Source organism: Bubalus bubalis, chromosome X, assembly GCF_019923935.1.
Source record: "Bubalus bubalis isolate 160015118507 breed Murrah chromosome X, NDDB_SH_1, whole genome shotgun sequence".
Taxonomy (NCBI): domain Eukaryota; kingdom Metazoa; phylum Chordata; class Mammalia; order Artiodactyla; family Bovidae; genus Bubalus; species Bubalus bubalis.
Genome location: NC_059181.1, coordinates 32,233,136 through 32,249,894, shown reverse-complemented (window position 1 = coordinate 32,249,894; position 16,759 = coordinate 32,233,136). Strand labels below are relative to the sequence as shown.

Sequence of the window (16,759 nt, the reverse complement as noted above, 5' to 3'; positions counted from 1 at the left end):
ACCTGCTAATGCTCTCTAATTTAGAAATGAATGCTTCTTTCCCTATTACTTAAAAAAAGATGATCCTTTTCCTCACATGAGATATTATGCAAAACAAGTGTCATTTTTTGAGAATGTGATCAATAATTTAAGAATAACTTCTGTGGTACAATAGGAAGATCTATTTAAGCTGTAAATCAGTAAATCAATCTGTTCAAGTTTGTCCAGTGTCACAAAATGAGAGAACTAGGATGTGAACCAAGAATCTCTGTCTTTTTTTGTTCTGAATTAATCAGCCTATAATTTAATAGTTACATGACCTCATACAGTATTCTTAACTCATGAGGGTTGAAAGGTAAATGAGAAAGCATAACAAAATCCCTTTTACATAATTGGTACTCAATGAAAAGTCATTAAATATCATACTGAATCTCTTTAAAATAATTTTGGAAGGAGGCAAATACTCCCTGCTTTCTTCCCCTTCAACCACTTTTCACTTTTCATCATGAGTCTTATTCTGTGTTCATTTTGCTGAAGTGCAACTTTCTTCCCAACAGCCATAATTATCTCTTCGTTCATTCATTAACTAATTAAACAAATAGGTACTACCCACTATTAGTCAGTAAGTGGTAAAAAGGCTTTAGACAAATTTCCTGTGCTTGTAGGGCTTATATTATTGTAGGGAGACAAATAATACCAAAAGCACAAATAGATAAGCATAATAACTACAATTTGTGGCAAATGACATAAGGAAAGGAGTCAATGTGAAATGAAGAGACAGGGAGAGGGCTTCTTACAATAGGGTGATTACCAAATGCATCTCTAAGGAGGTGTCATATGAGCTAAAACCCAATGGATAAGAATGAATCAAAAATGCAAAAAGATGGGGGGAATATTTTAGGTAATGACAATTGCAAGTGTAAAAAACAAGATGTATAAAAGGACGTGTGTTGCTTCAGATGTGAAAACAAGGCCAATGTATCTGAAAGGTAGTAGGCAAGAAAGTTAAGAGGCCATTTGTTTTCTGTTAGCTACATGTGCAGGACTGGGTTATGGAGAGCCTTGTTGGCTAGGGAAGCAGTTTGGATTTATTCTAAACAAATGAGAAGTGTTGAAGGGTTTTAAGTAGGAATATGTTGCACTTTTAATTTGTGTTTTTATAAAGGTGATTCCAGCTGTTGAAAACAAAATGAACTGAAAGGCATGAGAAGAGTTAGGACGTGAATGTGCTGGACCCAGAAGGCCAGGATCATGGCTTGGGTGAAATAGTATGAAGATGAGTGCACACATATATTCCTTTTAGAGGCAGAAAAGGCACAATTTGATAATAGATCAAATGAGGGAATGCAGGAAAATCTCAAGGGCAATTGCTAACTTTACAGCCTGACAGAATGTATGAGTATTGTAGCCATATTGGGAGGTGGTGATTAATGGGGATACTAATGGTTTTGAGGCTTTCCCTTGTGGCTCAGTGGTAAAGAATTTTCATGCCAATGCAGGAAACACAGGTTCGATCCTGGGTCAGGAAGATCCTCTGGAGAAGGAAATGGCAACCTACTCCAGTTTTCTTGCCTGGAGAATTCCATGGACAGAGAAGCCTGGCGGGCTATCATCCATGGGGTTGCAAAAGAATCAGACACAACCTAGCCACTAAATAACAATAATGGTTTCGAAGAGAAGTGAGAACCTTTTTTTGTGTGTAACAAATTTGAGATGTCTCCTGAGGAAACAGAGGTCTCAACTGGAGATAGGTATTTGGGAATTATTAGCATATAGGTAGCCCACTCCAGTATTCTTGCCTGGGAAATCCCAACAGTGAGGAGCTTGGCGAGCTACAGTCCATGGGATCGCCAAGAGTCAGACATGACTGAGCGACTAACACTAGCACATTTATGTAATATTTTACAGAGAGGAAGAGGGAAAAAAGAGAGAGGAGGCAGAAGAAGAGAAAATTGGGTGACATCACCTAGGGAAGAGTGAGTGTAGATAGTAAAGACCGAGATCCAACCTCTACATTCACTCCAAAATTTTATATTAATTAAATGGGTTGCACCAGAAAGAAGGCCTGAGAAAGTATGGCTGGATCCATAGAAAACCTGAAAAATGTAGTGTCAAAGAATCCAAGGAAAATGAAGCAGTTTAAGAATGCGAGTGCTACTGTGAAACTATGAGCTACACAATAATATGGAGATAGAAAAACAACCCATTAGGCTTGGCAGCACTGTGGCCATTAGAGGAGTAGAGAGACAGAAGGCAGTTCTCTCATCCCTTCTTACCCAGTGATCCATTCTGAGTTCATCTTCCTTAAAATATTGACCACACCCATTGCCTACCCATTTTATTATTCTCTATAGCATTTGTAATCTTAGAAGCTAGAGATTTGCTTTTGCTATTGTCTGTGTTTCAACTAAAATCTAGACCTCATGAGGACAGAATCATTGCTCTGTTCACTGCATTCATTCATTCCCAGCATCTGGAACAGGACTTGGCATCTATAAGATGCTGGGTAAACATGAATTGAATGAAATGGGGAGCAGTGGTAGGAAAGTAGGTGTGAAGAATATAGCTTAAACATTTGCAAAGTTGTATTGAAATAACGTGATCCTACAGGCTCACAGGAGCAGATAGTTAAATTCAGGAATTATGGTCCATGAATCAATGGAAATTGGAAGTGGTCAAACAGGAGATGGCCAGAGTGAAAACATTTTAGGTATCAGTGAACTAAAATGAACTGGAATGGGTGAATTTAACTCAGATGACCATGATATCTACTAATGTGGGCAAGAATCCCTTAGAAGAAATGGAGTAGCCATCATACTCAACAGAAGAGTCTGAAATGTAGTACTTGGATGTGATGTCAAAAATGACAGAATGATCTCTGTTCATTTCCAAGGCAAACCATTCAATATCACAGTAATCCAAGTCTGTGCCCTGACTAGTAATGCTGAAGAAGCTGAAGTTGAATGGTTCTATGAAGACCAACAAGACCTTCTAGAGCTAACACCCAAAAAAGGTTTCCTTTTCATTATAGGGGAGTAGAATGCAAAAGTAGGAAGTCAAGAGCTATCTGGTGTAACAGGCAAATTTGGCCTTGGAGTACAAACGAAGCAGGGCAAAGGCTAATAGAGTTTTGCCAAGAGAATGCACTGGTCATAGCAAACACCCTCTTCCAAAAACATAAGAGAAGACTCTATACAAGGACATCACCAGATGGTCAATACCAAAATCAGATTGATTGCATTCTTTGCAGCCAAAGATAGAGAAGCTCTATACAGTCATCAAAATGAAGACTGGGAGCTGACTGTGGCTCGGATCATGAACTCCTTATTGCAAAATTCAGACTTAAATTGAAGAAAGTAGGGAAAAGCACCAGACCATTAACGTATAACCTAAATCAAATCCCTTATGATTATACAGTGGAAGTGACAAATAGATTCAAGGGATTAGATCCGATAAAGAGTGCCTGAAGAACTATGAACAGAAGTTCATGACATTGTACAGGAGACAGTGATCAAGACCACCCCCAAGAAAAAGAAATGCAAAAAGGCAAAATGGTTATCTGAGGTGGCCTTACAAATAGCTGAGAAAAGAAGAGAAGCTAAAGGCAAAGGGGAAAAGGAAAGATATACCCATTTGAATGCAGAGTTTCAAAGAATAGCAGGGAGAGATAAGAAAGCCTTTCTCAGTGATCAGTGCAAAGAAATAGAGGAAAACCATAGAATGGGAAAGACTAGAGATCTCTTCAAGAAAATTAGAGATACCAAGGGATTATTTCATGCAAAAATGGGCACAATAAAGGACAGAAATGGCATGGACCTAACAGAAGGAGAAGAGGTGGCAAGAATACACAGGAGAACTGTACAAAAAAGATCTTCATGACCCAGATAACCATGATGGTGTGATCCCTCACCTAGAGCCAGACATCCTAGAATGCGAAGTCAAGTGGGCCTTAGGAAACATCACTACAAACAAAGCTAGTGGAGGTGATGGAATTTCAGGTGAGCTATTTCAAATCCTAAAAGATGATTCTATGAAAGTGGTGCACTCATGTTAATCTTACAGAATAAAGAAGCTCATTTCAGATATATATTAAAAAAAAAAAGAAAAGAAAGTGGTGCACTCAATATGCCAGCAAATTTGGAAAACTCAGCAGTGTCCACAGGACTGGAAAAGGTTAGTTTTCATTCTAATTCCAAAGAAAGGCAATGCCAAAGGATGTTCAAACTACCATACAATTGCCCTCATCTCACATGCTAGCAAAGTAATGCTCAAAATTCTCCAAGCCAGGCTTCAACAGTACATGAACTGTGAACTTCCAGATGTTCAAGCTGTATTTAGAAAAGTCAGAGGAACCAGAGATCAAAAAAGCAGAGTATTCCAGAGAAACATCTACTTCTGCTTTATTGACTATGACACAGCCTTTGACTGTGTGGATCACAACGAACTGTGGAAAATTTTTCAAGAGCTGGGAATACCAGACCACCTTACCTGCCTCCTGAGAAATCTGTATACAGGTCAAGAAGAAACAGTTAGAACTGAACTTGGAACAACAGACTGGTGCCAAATCAGTAAAGGAGTACATCAAGGCTGCATATTGTCACCCTACTTAACTAATATGCAGAGTACATCATGTGAAATGCCAGACTGGATGAAGCACAAGCCGGAATCAAGATTGCTGGGAGAAATATTATTAACCTCAGATATACAGATGACACCACCCTTATGGCAGAAAGTGAAGAAGAACTAAGGAGCCTCTTGATGAGAGTGAAAAAGTTGGCTGAAAACTCAACATTCAGAAAACTAAGATCATGGCATTGATTCTAATCATTTCATGTCAAATAGATGGGGAAACCATGGAAACAGTGACAGACTTTATTTTGGGGGGCTCCAAAATCACTGCAGATGGTAACTGCAGTCATGAAATTAAAAGATGCTTGCTCCTTGGAAAGAAAGCTATGACCAACCTGGACAGCATGTTAAAAAGCAGAGACATTACTTTGCCAACAAAAGTCCATCTAGTCAAAGCTATGATTTTTCCAGTAGTAATGTATGGATGTGAGAGTTAGACTATAAAGAAAGCTGAGCACCAAAGAATTGATGCTTTTGAACTGTGGTGTTGGAGAAGTCTTCAGAGTCCCTTGGACTGCATGGAGATCCAACCTGTCTAGTACAAAGTACAAAGTGAAGTCGCTCCTTCATGTTCGACTCTTTGTGATCCCATGGACTATAGCCTACCAGGCTCCTCTGTCTGTGGAATTTTCCAGGCAGGAGTACTGGAGTGGGTTGCTATTTCTTTTTCCAGGGGGATCTTCCCAACCCAGGGATTGAACCTGTGTCTCCCACATTACAGGGAGACGCTTTACTGTCTGAGCTACCAAAGAAGTTTGAAGTCTATAAGTGAAAGTGAAAGTCAATCGCTCAGTTGTGTACAACTCTTTCCAACCCCATATACTGTGGAATTCTCCAGGCATTCCATGGAATTCTCCAGGCCAGAATACTGGAGTGGGTAGCCCCTTCTCCAGGGGATCTTCCCAACCCAGGGATCAAACCCACATCTCTGGCATTACAGGCGGTTTCTTTACAAGCCAAACCACAGGGGAAGCCCAACCAGGGTATCCTGAAGGAAATCAGTCCTGAATATTCTTTGGAAGAATTGATGTTGAAGCTGAAACTCCAATACTTTGGCCACCTGATGTTAAGGACTGACCCACTAGAAAAGACCCTGATGCTGGGAAAGAATGAAGGTGGGAGGAAAAGCGGACAACAGAGGATGAGATGGTTGGATGGTATCACTGACTCGATGGACATGTGTTTGAGTAAGCTCCAGGAGTTGGTGATGGACAGGGAAGCCAGGCGTGCTGCAGTCCATGGCGTGCTGCAGTCCATGGAGTCGCAAAGAGTCGGACACGACTGAGCAACTGAACTGATCTGAACTGAACTGTTAAACCATGGGCAACTTGAACTGAGCCATGGTAGGAGGATTTATGCCATGGAGATTGGTGAAGACTGCAGTCAGGGATTTTGTTGTTACTGTGCTTGTTTGTTCTTTGTTGATTTTTGTTTGTTTTGAAAACAAGTTTACCAGCATACCAAAGTTGTTTGCAGTCTGCTTTATCTTTCAAGTGGGAGTTAGTAAAGTCTGTGTGTAGGCTGAGGAAGAATTGAGGATTAATAGAAAAGGAAAACTACATTAGAGAGACTTGCCTTTATTGAAATGGGAGCACATTAATTGTAAGAGGAAAGAACAAGTGGATGGTCATAGGTCTCAGTATCTGTGATTGGTGGTAGGAAGACAGGAGTTTTTTTCTGAGAGTTAAAATCCAAACACTGTATATAGTGTTGTAGAAAATAGTGCTCTCTTACTAGTTATGGTGGTCCTTTATTCCACCTTATATCTCCATTTATGTTGTGTTTTTCAACACACACATATAATTCTATTCAGTATTCAAAATTATAGTCTTTAGGATAACAGGTTACTTCCTATCATTGTCCTAATATGTGCTTATTATATGGTTTCTGATGCTTATTCACTTTTGTACTTGTATCTTTCTCCATCATTTTTCACATGATTGTCTTCACTTTTATTAAATTATAATTTTTTTCATGTTAAAAGGTATGTTAAAAGCTCCTTATCATCCATGCATATTATTGTGTGTATAATTGGGAACCCCTGATTTCATAGGTGGAATTTAAAAACTCATACTCAAATGAAATTTTATTTTTACTATAAAAGCCAAATGTGTGTCTGTAATTTGAAAATACATGAAAGTTGGCCCCTTATTTATTTGGTGTTTCTTTGGCATGTTTCTGCTAGTGCTTAGGGACTACACAAGTGCATGCTGTTTGGCCACTGGGTCCAGTTTTCAGTTAGAAAACTACAAAACTGGGGATTAGTTCAGGAACACCTCTTCTGTCATCAGTTATCTTGCCATTTGTTTATGAAGTTTGTTTGTGATGGTGTCTTACTAAACACTGGGCCCCTTCTGATGCGGCATATGGTACCTGCTGCTGCCATGATGCCATCCATCATATTCATCATGATGCAGATCTCACTCCCCCATAATAAATGTTTTCTGTCTGAGAGTTTCACCTCCGTGTTGATTGTCTTCAGCTTGTCCCATAATCCACCAGTTTCTACCCTAGGAGTTAGGCAATGGAACCATTCTAATTATCAAAATGATTTATTCTCAAGTGAGTTGATGGTCATGTATTACACATGGTAAGCATGCCACAAACATTTGGTGAGTGTATCAGTGCAGGCAAACTCCGAAATTATAATTACGTTCCAACTCAAACATGTCACAACAAATAGTGGTTAAAGTGCTCTGTACACTCATTTTCTCTCTCAAACAACATCGCTAGACATTTGTGCAATAATATGACTCATTTTACAGATAGAAACTGGGATATATGAGGAATTAGTTAACTGCCACAATCTCTTCCTTGTAAGGGGCAGCACCATGATTTGATTTAAAAACAAATTATCCACTTCATATCAAAGAGCTTAGCCTGTTCATTAAATTTTTTATAATATTTTGCAAAAAGATTGATTTTATATATGGTTTCTGCCTTAAGCTTGTTATCATTGAGGAACTTGCCTTGGAACTGCCCTTACACCATCAGACATATTTCTAAATCCCAAATCATAGCAGAAAACACAATAATAACCAGTGAAATTTATGTCAAGTGAAATGAACATCTTTATTCTGGCCCCATTATTTATCAAGTATCATTTCTCACAATGTAGAGAACAAGGGGGTAGAAATAGAATATTTTGTGTTAATAAAGTTACTATGTGAGGTTCTTTATGAAACCTATTGTACTTTTTCTAGCAGTAGGGAAAAAATAAGTCAGTTTGGTTAGATCAGAAGCAAAGCACAGGATCAGCAGGTGACAATTAAGGAAGCAGAGTTAAATGTCACTGAGCCAAAATAGTTTCTTCTCAAATGGAAACTCCAATAGTTCTTCCTACAATAGACATGTAGAGAGAATTGTAAGAAAGTACAAATGTTTTTCCATCAATAGTCTCTTACACTGATTAACTTCCATTTGTTAGGTCAGGCTATTTTCTAGTCTCCTGATTTTAGTGGACATGTCCTGAAAACTTGTTCTAAGGTTTTCAATGATCAGGGTTATTTTTTAAAATGTGTGTGTGCTATGTATGTATGTTTGTGTGTGTGTGTGTGTGTGTGTGTGTGTGTGTATGTTTGAATGGGGATACAAACTCAATGAGTAGATGGAAGAGGGAATTTTGGAAATATGTTACATTATGAAATTGAAAATTTAAAAGATAATTCTCACTTTGATTAGCTGCACATAGAAAACATTTGATATTTGGTTAAAAAACATTCAATATAAAAATGGTTTGTTTGAAACTTATTACATCAGGGTTGATTGAGAATTTCCATTTAATTGTCCTTTACCCACCAGCTTCTGTATATTTGGTTTTAGGCAGTATCAGAATGTTTGGTCTTAACACTATAGAGTCACTCTTAGTTCAGTTCAATTGCTCAGTCGTGTCCCACTCTTTGTGACCCCATGAATTGCAGCACTCAGGCCTCCCTGTCCATCACCAACTCCCGGAGTTCACTCAAACTCACGTCCATCGAGTCGGTGATGCCATCCAGCCATCTCATCCTCTGTCGTCCCCTTCTCCTCCTGCCCCCAATCCCTCCCAGTATCAGAGTCTTTTCCAATGAGTCAACTCTTCTCATGAGTTGGCCAAAGTACTGGAGTTTCAGCTTTAGCATCAGTCCTCCCAATGAACATCCAGGGCTGATCTCCTTTAGGATGGACTGGTTGGATCTCCTTGCAGTCCAAGGGACTCTCAAGAGTCTTCTCCAACACCACAGTTCAAAAGCATCAATTCTTCGGCGCTCAGCCTTCTTCAAAGTCCCAAGTCTCACATCCATACATGACTACTGGAAAAACCATAGCTTTGACTAGACGGACCTTTGTTGGCAAAGTAATATCTCTGCTTTTCGATATGCTATCTAGGTTGGTCATAACTTTCCTTCCAAGGAGTAAGCGTCTTTTAATTTCGTGGCTGCAGTCACCATCTGCAGTGATTTTGGAGCCCAAAAAAATAAAGTCAGCCACTGTTTCCACTGTTTCCCCATCTATTTCCCATGAAGTGATGGGACCAGATGCCATGACCTTAGTTTTCTGAATGTTGAGCTTTAAGCCAACTTTTTCCACTCTCCACTTTCACTTTCATCAAGAGGCATTTGAGCTCCTCTTCACTTTCTGCCATAAGGGTGGTGTCATCTGCATATCTGAGGTTATTGATATTTCTCCTGGCAATCTTGATTCCAGCTTGTGTTTATTCCCGCCCAGCATTTCTCATGATGTACTCTGCATATAAGTTATAAAGCCTAGCAAAGGTAGTGCATTTGTGGAAGTCATTTTTAAAAATACACAATGAAGTAACAAGAACTAGGGGTTAGGGATAAATTGGCAGATGGTAAACTGAGGATTTTTAAATACTTTATTTTTAATTATGCTTCCCCATTAGAGTCAAAGAACCATGAGGCCGGATCTCTGGGCCTATTTTTTACCATTATATCCTCAAAGACCAGACTATATATATCTATATATTCAAAAACTAGGCTGGTACAAAGTAGTAACTCATTAACTGTTTTCAGTGTCTCATATTGTCATATGAGACAATGTCAAATTCCATACTTTGCAGAATCAGTAACATCACTTCCAGTTACCATTATTTATTGGCTTGAATGTACAGTTCATATTTGCATAGGTATCTTTAGCATTGTTTGGTTAATGAGCAGAAAGCTAAACTAGTGTGGAGGGTATCTGAAGTCGCCTGTAAGCCACCCAATTTTTGCTTTAGTTTTTCCCCGTTAGACCCTAGGTAAGCATTATATATCTCGAGCACTGTTTTTTACTTGTACCAATGCTACACTCATAGTTTTCTGCTAGCTGTACCATAAGCATCTTGAAAGGAATAATTGGATGTTTAAATGATAAAAGTGTTTAGTGTTTCTCATGTATAAATAAAAGCCTATACTTTTATCATTAATTTTATTATGAAACTGAATCATCTTCATCAATACAAATTACTTTCATTACTATATTTTATAGCCCTTTAATGAGAAGGATTGTTATTAGATGAGAAAAGCAACTTGGATCAGTGAGTGAAATGCTAAAATTATGGAATAGCTTAATTAAAGGGTACTTAATTTAGTGAGGGAAGAATGTATTGTAGAATTTGAAAGAATTTAACTGGAGGGGACCTGTGTGAGTGATTTTCTTACTACAATGCTGTATATCCACTGTGTAAAGTGACTTGTGAATGGAAGATGCATATGTGTAGAATGTAGTGCTAGATGAAAAATACTAAAATTGAAAATAACAATCTAACACTTTAATGAATTAGTCCATTGCTTTGGTATCACCTACAATTTATTCTAGTGCTTAGAGATCAGATGACATTATGACAGTATTTCTTTCTTTATAGACCTCAAATATAAACCTCCTTTGCTTTCATCAATAAGTTCTTCAGAATTTCGCATCTGTGCATTTGGTTATTTTAGCAAACACAGCATTTTTATTGTGTTTAGAAGCATGCATTCATATTTGCATATTTAGAGCTATCTGATCATGCCTCGTTGGGTACTGCAAGGTTTTTCTTTCCAGTTTACCCATTCCCCTTCTCTTACAGTAAATTTATTGATTGTTTTGTTCCTAATACAACTTCAGTGGGAAATGATCCACATTTATTCTGATCACGGTTTGTTAATGGTATCTTTTTAAACTTTTAATGTAACTTTTAAAAGGCTTACCAAACTTTGTGAGTTCACATTTATAAATCTCTTACCTTTGAAATCCTGCTTCTTTCCGATTACACATGATATGCATTATAACCCACTATTTCAATTCCTGCCTTTCTCCTGGCAGAAAACTCACCTGAGAGTTAGACAGTGGAGGCTCTTGTTTAGATTTCCCAGAGGTGTTTCAAGGTTGTGCCTGGCAGCTGGCTAATCAGACTTTCTGTAGGTTGGTTGCCCAAGATAAGATTCTCCAGGCCATTATACTAGAGTGGGTAGCTATTCCCTTCTCCAAGGGGTCTTCCCAAGCAAGGGATCGAACCCAAGTCTCCCACATTGCAAGCAGATTCCTTACCAACTGAGCCACCGGGGAAGCCCAAGAATACTGGAGTGGGTAGCCTATCCCTTCTCCAGCGGATCTTCCCAACCCAGGAATTGAACTGGGGTCTCCTGCACTGCAGGCGGATTCTCTATCAGCTGAGCTACCAGGCAAGCACCACGATAAGAACAGTTCTATGTTGAAAACACCGGTTTCCTACCAAACTCATTCCCATTGACTTCTTGGAGAAGTACTTCTTGGGGCATACTAAAAGAAAACTTTGTACAACTTTGATTTTATTGTCTCTTTGATCTTAACAGATACTTGTATTATAGAATATAGTGTTTAATTATAAAATTAGTGAGTGTAGAATAGTGTGGAAGATATAGATAAGATGAAGGAGGAAAAGTAAATTATTTTAAATTCCACCACCATACCCATTTCACTAATGTCTTAAAGTATGTTCTAATCTTTTCCACAAGTTGTTATATTCTACATAAATTATGCTTCCTTCTGTTTCACTATTACCTTATTAAGAATTTATTTTCACATATTATCAAACATTCTTCAAAAGCAGCATTTTGAGTGGCTTTGTAATATTCATAAGTAATTATACACTTGATCATTTTCTAATTCTAATTTTCTGCTAAGCAATTTGAAATGGTCTGCATTTCTTTTCTTTTTTGTGTGATAAATCTTTTCTAATTGTAAGTAGAGCTTAACTTTCACATTGTTTACATAAATCTTCATGTAAATTTCTAATTATTTCCTTATAGTGGATTCCTAAAAGGAAAATTACTGGATCATTGAATATGATTGTTTTTAGACATAGCAAAATATTTTTCACTGATGCTATTGCCAGATCGATTGTTACCCTTTTGTCATTCTTTGATAATTTGATAGACAGTGGAGTATAATTAAACACCTTCATGTTTATTTAATTTGCATTTCTTTGATTGCCACTGAAGTTGCATTTTTAATGTGTATTTACTCTTGTTATACCTCACTTATTAGAAGTAGAAATCACTAATTCCATGGAGAGTGTAGGTGATGTTTGATAATGGAACCACATGGATCACAGGGTCATGATTTAGATAATGACTTTGAGAGTCTCAGTTTTCAAATGAATTAAGATCGCATTCTCTGAAAAAAATGAAGGTAAGGTACTGAAAAGTATGATACACTGACTGAGTTTTAATTTGGACTTGATCTAGCTTTATGAACTTGCCATCAAACCCCTGTGGGCTTCAATTTCTTTGAAAAATAGAGAATTTCCCTAAGTAATTTTTTTTTTCCATTATAGTCCTCAGTATCAAAATTCTGATGACTGAAGAAATACTCATCAGAATCAAAGTTACAGTTCATATGTAATTTTCTGGCAATATTAAAAGCTCAACATTTCCATTCTGAAATGGCTTCAAAAATTGGATTTAAAATGATTAATTTAAGCATTTATGGCAATGAATCCATTATATAGTAGAGTTTTAGATAGCTTTCATATAATTTTTAGGACTTCCCTGGTGGCTCAGATGGTAAAGCATCTGTCTACAATGCGGGAGACCCAGGCTCGATCCCTGGGTCAGAAAGATCCCCTGGAGAAGGAAATGGCAATCCACTCCAGTACTATTGCCTGGAAAATCCCATGGACAGAGGAGCTTGGTAGGCTACAGTCCATGGGGTCACAAAGAGTCGGACATGACTGAGTGACTTCACTCGTATAATTTTAAGTTCTTATTTTGGGGATTTACCCACTTCTTTCAATTTATACATTTTAATGTCTTGTAATAATAATAATAAAAAGTTGCATCCCATCATTCTCACTTTCTTCAAATCCTTAGGTTTGAGGGGAAACCCAGAGGTCAGGAGATTGTGGACATTCTGACTAGGGATTAGGTTGAGGACACTCTTAGAAGCATGGTTGGTTGCTCAGGTGAGACCACCATTAATTGGTTTGTGTTCACAAGTTTGTTCATTTTGGAGCAAGCGCACTTCTGATTGGCCCCTCAGAAGGGAGGGGTTGATATTGATTGGCCTGGGGAAGCATGATCAAGACTCTGTAGGCAGGTAATTGTTAATTGATTAAATGAGATTGAAACTTGTATTTGTTGCTATAGCTACAGAACAAGCAGTTTCCTCCTCCATTTCATTTTCAGTTTATTAATGCTTTCTGCCCTCAAGGCTTAGGACAGGATCTTGTATACAGGCATCTGCAAAGACTGTGGAGTAAATGAATTGAAATTGAATACAGTTATTTTGGATCTTAGAATTTCTATCACACATTCCCTTGTTTTCATAACACAGCCTATTTTAGTTCCATAACACCTCCTGTCTGGATTGGGTCTCAGCCTTCTACTTGATGCTATTTTTTTTCTCTCCTTCTTTCAATTCTGTACTTAATGGTTTTACTTTACAAAAAATGCAATGATGTCACAATCTGGATCAGAAGTAGTTTCTCTCCAACCTATTGAACTAAGGCCAAGTTGACTGCTTTGATGATCCCTTGGTGTTTTACAAGCAGGCTTCCCGTTTTGTCCTATTAAGCTCAATTACGTGGCTAAGACACTCAAAGTCACTCTTCCTGGGGCCAGTCTAATGTGTCCCTGTACTCAGTCACACAGTCATGTCTGAATCTCTGCAACCCTTTGGATGGTGACCTGCCAGGCTCCTCGGTCCATGGGATTCTCCAGACAAGAATACTGGAGTGGGTTGCTGTGTCCTACTCCAGGGGATCTTCCCGACCCAGGGGTCGAAGGCATGTCTCCTGTGTCTCCTGCATTGCAGGTGGATTCTTTACCCACTGAGCCCCCAGGGAAGCCCAATCTGTTTCTACTTCAGCACTTTTGCTCACGCTTTTCTACATTGGAGGAATACATTCTACAGTGGAGGAATATGTTTGTTCCATTTCCAGCTAATTAAATCCTATACAAATTTATTTCAATTTTCTTTTCATAAAGAATTATCTGATCTTCCAGTAAGGTATAATTTCTTCCTTTTTCTGAATTTCTTAAAGCACTGGTTGTGCCAATAAGTGGAACACATTTTAAATTCTCTTTAGCTTTGTACTGTAATATACTTTTCTTCTTACTTATTTTATCATTCCAAATTGTAAGCAGCATGCTAGGATTCTAACCTCCTGGATAATCCATTAAAATATTTAAAGTATAATACATCTTTAGTAAATATATTTGGAAGGAATTCAATTAATTTTAGAATATCTGAATCCCTTTCTATAAAAAAAAAGAAACACTGAATTCTAGCTACTGGTGCAACTGAATCCTGTATAGCTTCAGAGGTAGGATGGTGATAGGTTGAGGCAAAAATATCAATAGTTTGGTCAAATTGTGATTGTAGTGATTAATATTTATGAATATTCACATTCATCCAAAAGATGTCTTATGTAGATAACATGTGCTGCAATTTTTGACATTTGCTTGGAGCAATAGATATAATGCTTGATCTATTTTTACCTTTATTTCTTGTGATCATAGTGTGTATTTGAGGCCAGTTATACATATTCACATATCTAATATAGCAGTAAATAGACATGGACCTTTTTATTTACATAGACAGCCTTTTAAAATTCAGTGCCTTTCTCACAGCATGGTTTTATTTAATGCACTAAAAAATAAACTGAATTCTAAATTTTGCTCATTAAAGATAAACTTGACTAGTGAGAAGGAAGAAAATATTCTAGAGTTTCAGAAACATATGGTGTAAAGTATAATATCTACCATACAATGAACACTTGAAAAACAATTATGAAATGAAAGGGAGATTGTAGAATTTCAAAGCTAAGCTACTAAGATTTTTTTTTAAGAAAGGCAGAATTTATACACAAAGTATTCTCTAGTTCTTTCCTAAAAAATATTTGCAAAAAATTATCTTCACCATCCATTGGCTAATAATTAAATTATAAGAGGGAGCAGAGACCATGTATTATGTAGCTTTGTACTTCTGAAGCTTTAGTCACTTTGTCATGTCCGACTCTTTGTGACCCCGTGGACTGTGGCCACCAGGCTCCTCTGTCCATGGAATTCTCCAAGCAAGAATGTTGGAGTGGGTTGCCATTTCTTTCTCCAGGGGAACCTGCCAACCTAGGGATCGAACCCTGATCTCCTGCCTTATAAGTAGATTCTTTACCATCTAAGCCACCAGGGAAGCCCTTTGTACCTCTAAGCCTGATGCATTTAAGTGTCCAATAAGTATCTTCTGAAAACAAGCAAGAAAAACAATGATGCAGAAGATAATACGAGAGTATGTTTCTGTGTCATTTTTTACGACCCTTGTTACTCTAAGTATGGCCTTCAAGCCAACAGCTTCAGCATCACCTGGGAGCTTGTTGGAAATGCAAGGCCTCAGGCTCCCCCTGTGACTTACTGAATCTGAGTTTTAAAAAGATCCCCAGGTGATTCATATGCACATTAAAAATTAAGAAGTACTGTGTTATACTATGGCTAGAAGCAGGCCAAGGAACATTAGCTAGCTTTTCCCTCCTCCTTAACTCCTTTTAAAAATACTTTAAAAATAGTTGTTCTGGTTAATCATGTTCCTGTAACTTGTGGAGGAATTTGACTGAGTGACCTGATCAACCTCTTTTTATGCTTTTGAACTTGAAATTTGACTTTTGGCTTTTAAACTTATAATCAGAACACCTGATCAGAATATACATATTAACTTAAAACAGATCTTTTCATGCTAGCTGAGCTAGGATAAATTTATGGCAAGAGAAATGCCTGGCACATTGCTGCTAAGTTGTCCTGGCCTCCTGCCAGGATTTATGTTTTAACACTTCTGGGATTAATGATACACTTCACATAAAGGATTATTTTTACATTTTGGTTCCCTGGAATGAGCACAGTGAGTAAATTGTAATGCCAAGTAGCAAAAGAAGCTTTTGAAGGAGCTGCCACTTATTGTATGTGTTATTATGAATTATTATTGACTTTAAACGCTGGGTTTCTTTCATTCCCTAGATGTGACAAAGGACATAATGTCAAATCAACTTTATGTGAAGGACTTTTAAATGTATCTCTAACATCTGAGAAGGAAAGCGACATCTGACTTTAACAGATGTACCATAATGTAAACAAATAATTTTAATATACTTAAGGAGTATTACAAATCATTGTGCATATGGTATATAGTTGTTTTATTTTATTTTGATTGTAGAAATACATGGCTCATTTCAACACAGAGACATTATTTTGCTCTTTACATGCTTAATCACCAGCAAAAATTTGATTAGGAGGTACGAGCTTTCTTTACTGGAAGCCAGGGCATTAAGCTCTTTGGTGTAATTGTTTAATTACCAGTGCACCATTTTAATTGACATGCTGTTATAACTTTCCATGGTAAGGAAGACGCAGTGTTTTATTTTTGTTTCTTATCTAATGAAAACCACTCTCTCAGATGGGCTGGTTTGGCAATTTGACTTCAGAAAAAGTATTGCAGAATGAAGTTTTTATGTGAAAAAGAAAAAGAAATTAACTTTAGTGTGTATCTCATTGGTCTGCCAAATTGGAAGTACATTTTAAGCCTGATTATCATGTTCTAATTAGTCTCTGGAGGACATTCATGGACAATCGAGTGCTCATTAATCCATATTCTTCCTGTAACATTGATTTGTTCATCCCCTTTTAGAGACTCAGACATAGAAACCCAAAACTGATATGTG

The 16,759-nt window shown here is 37.6% G+C and overlaps 1 protein-coding gene across 8 annotated transcripts in view; it reads left to right on the top strand.

The window, feature by feature from the left end:
• Positions 1–16,759, top strand: part of DMD (dystrophin) — a 2,402,664-nt gene that overhangs the window by 671,941 nt on the left and 1,713,964 nt on the right. The window lies entirely within an intron of this gene.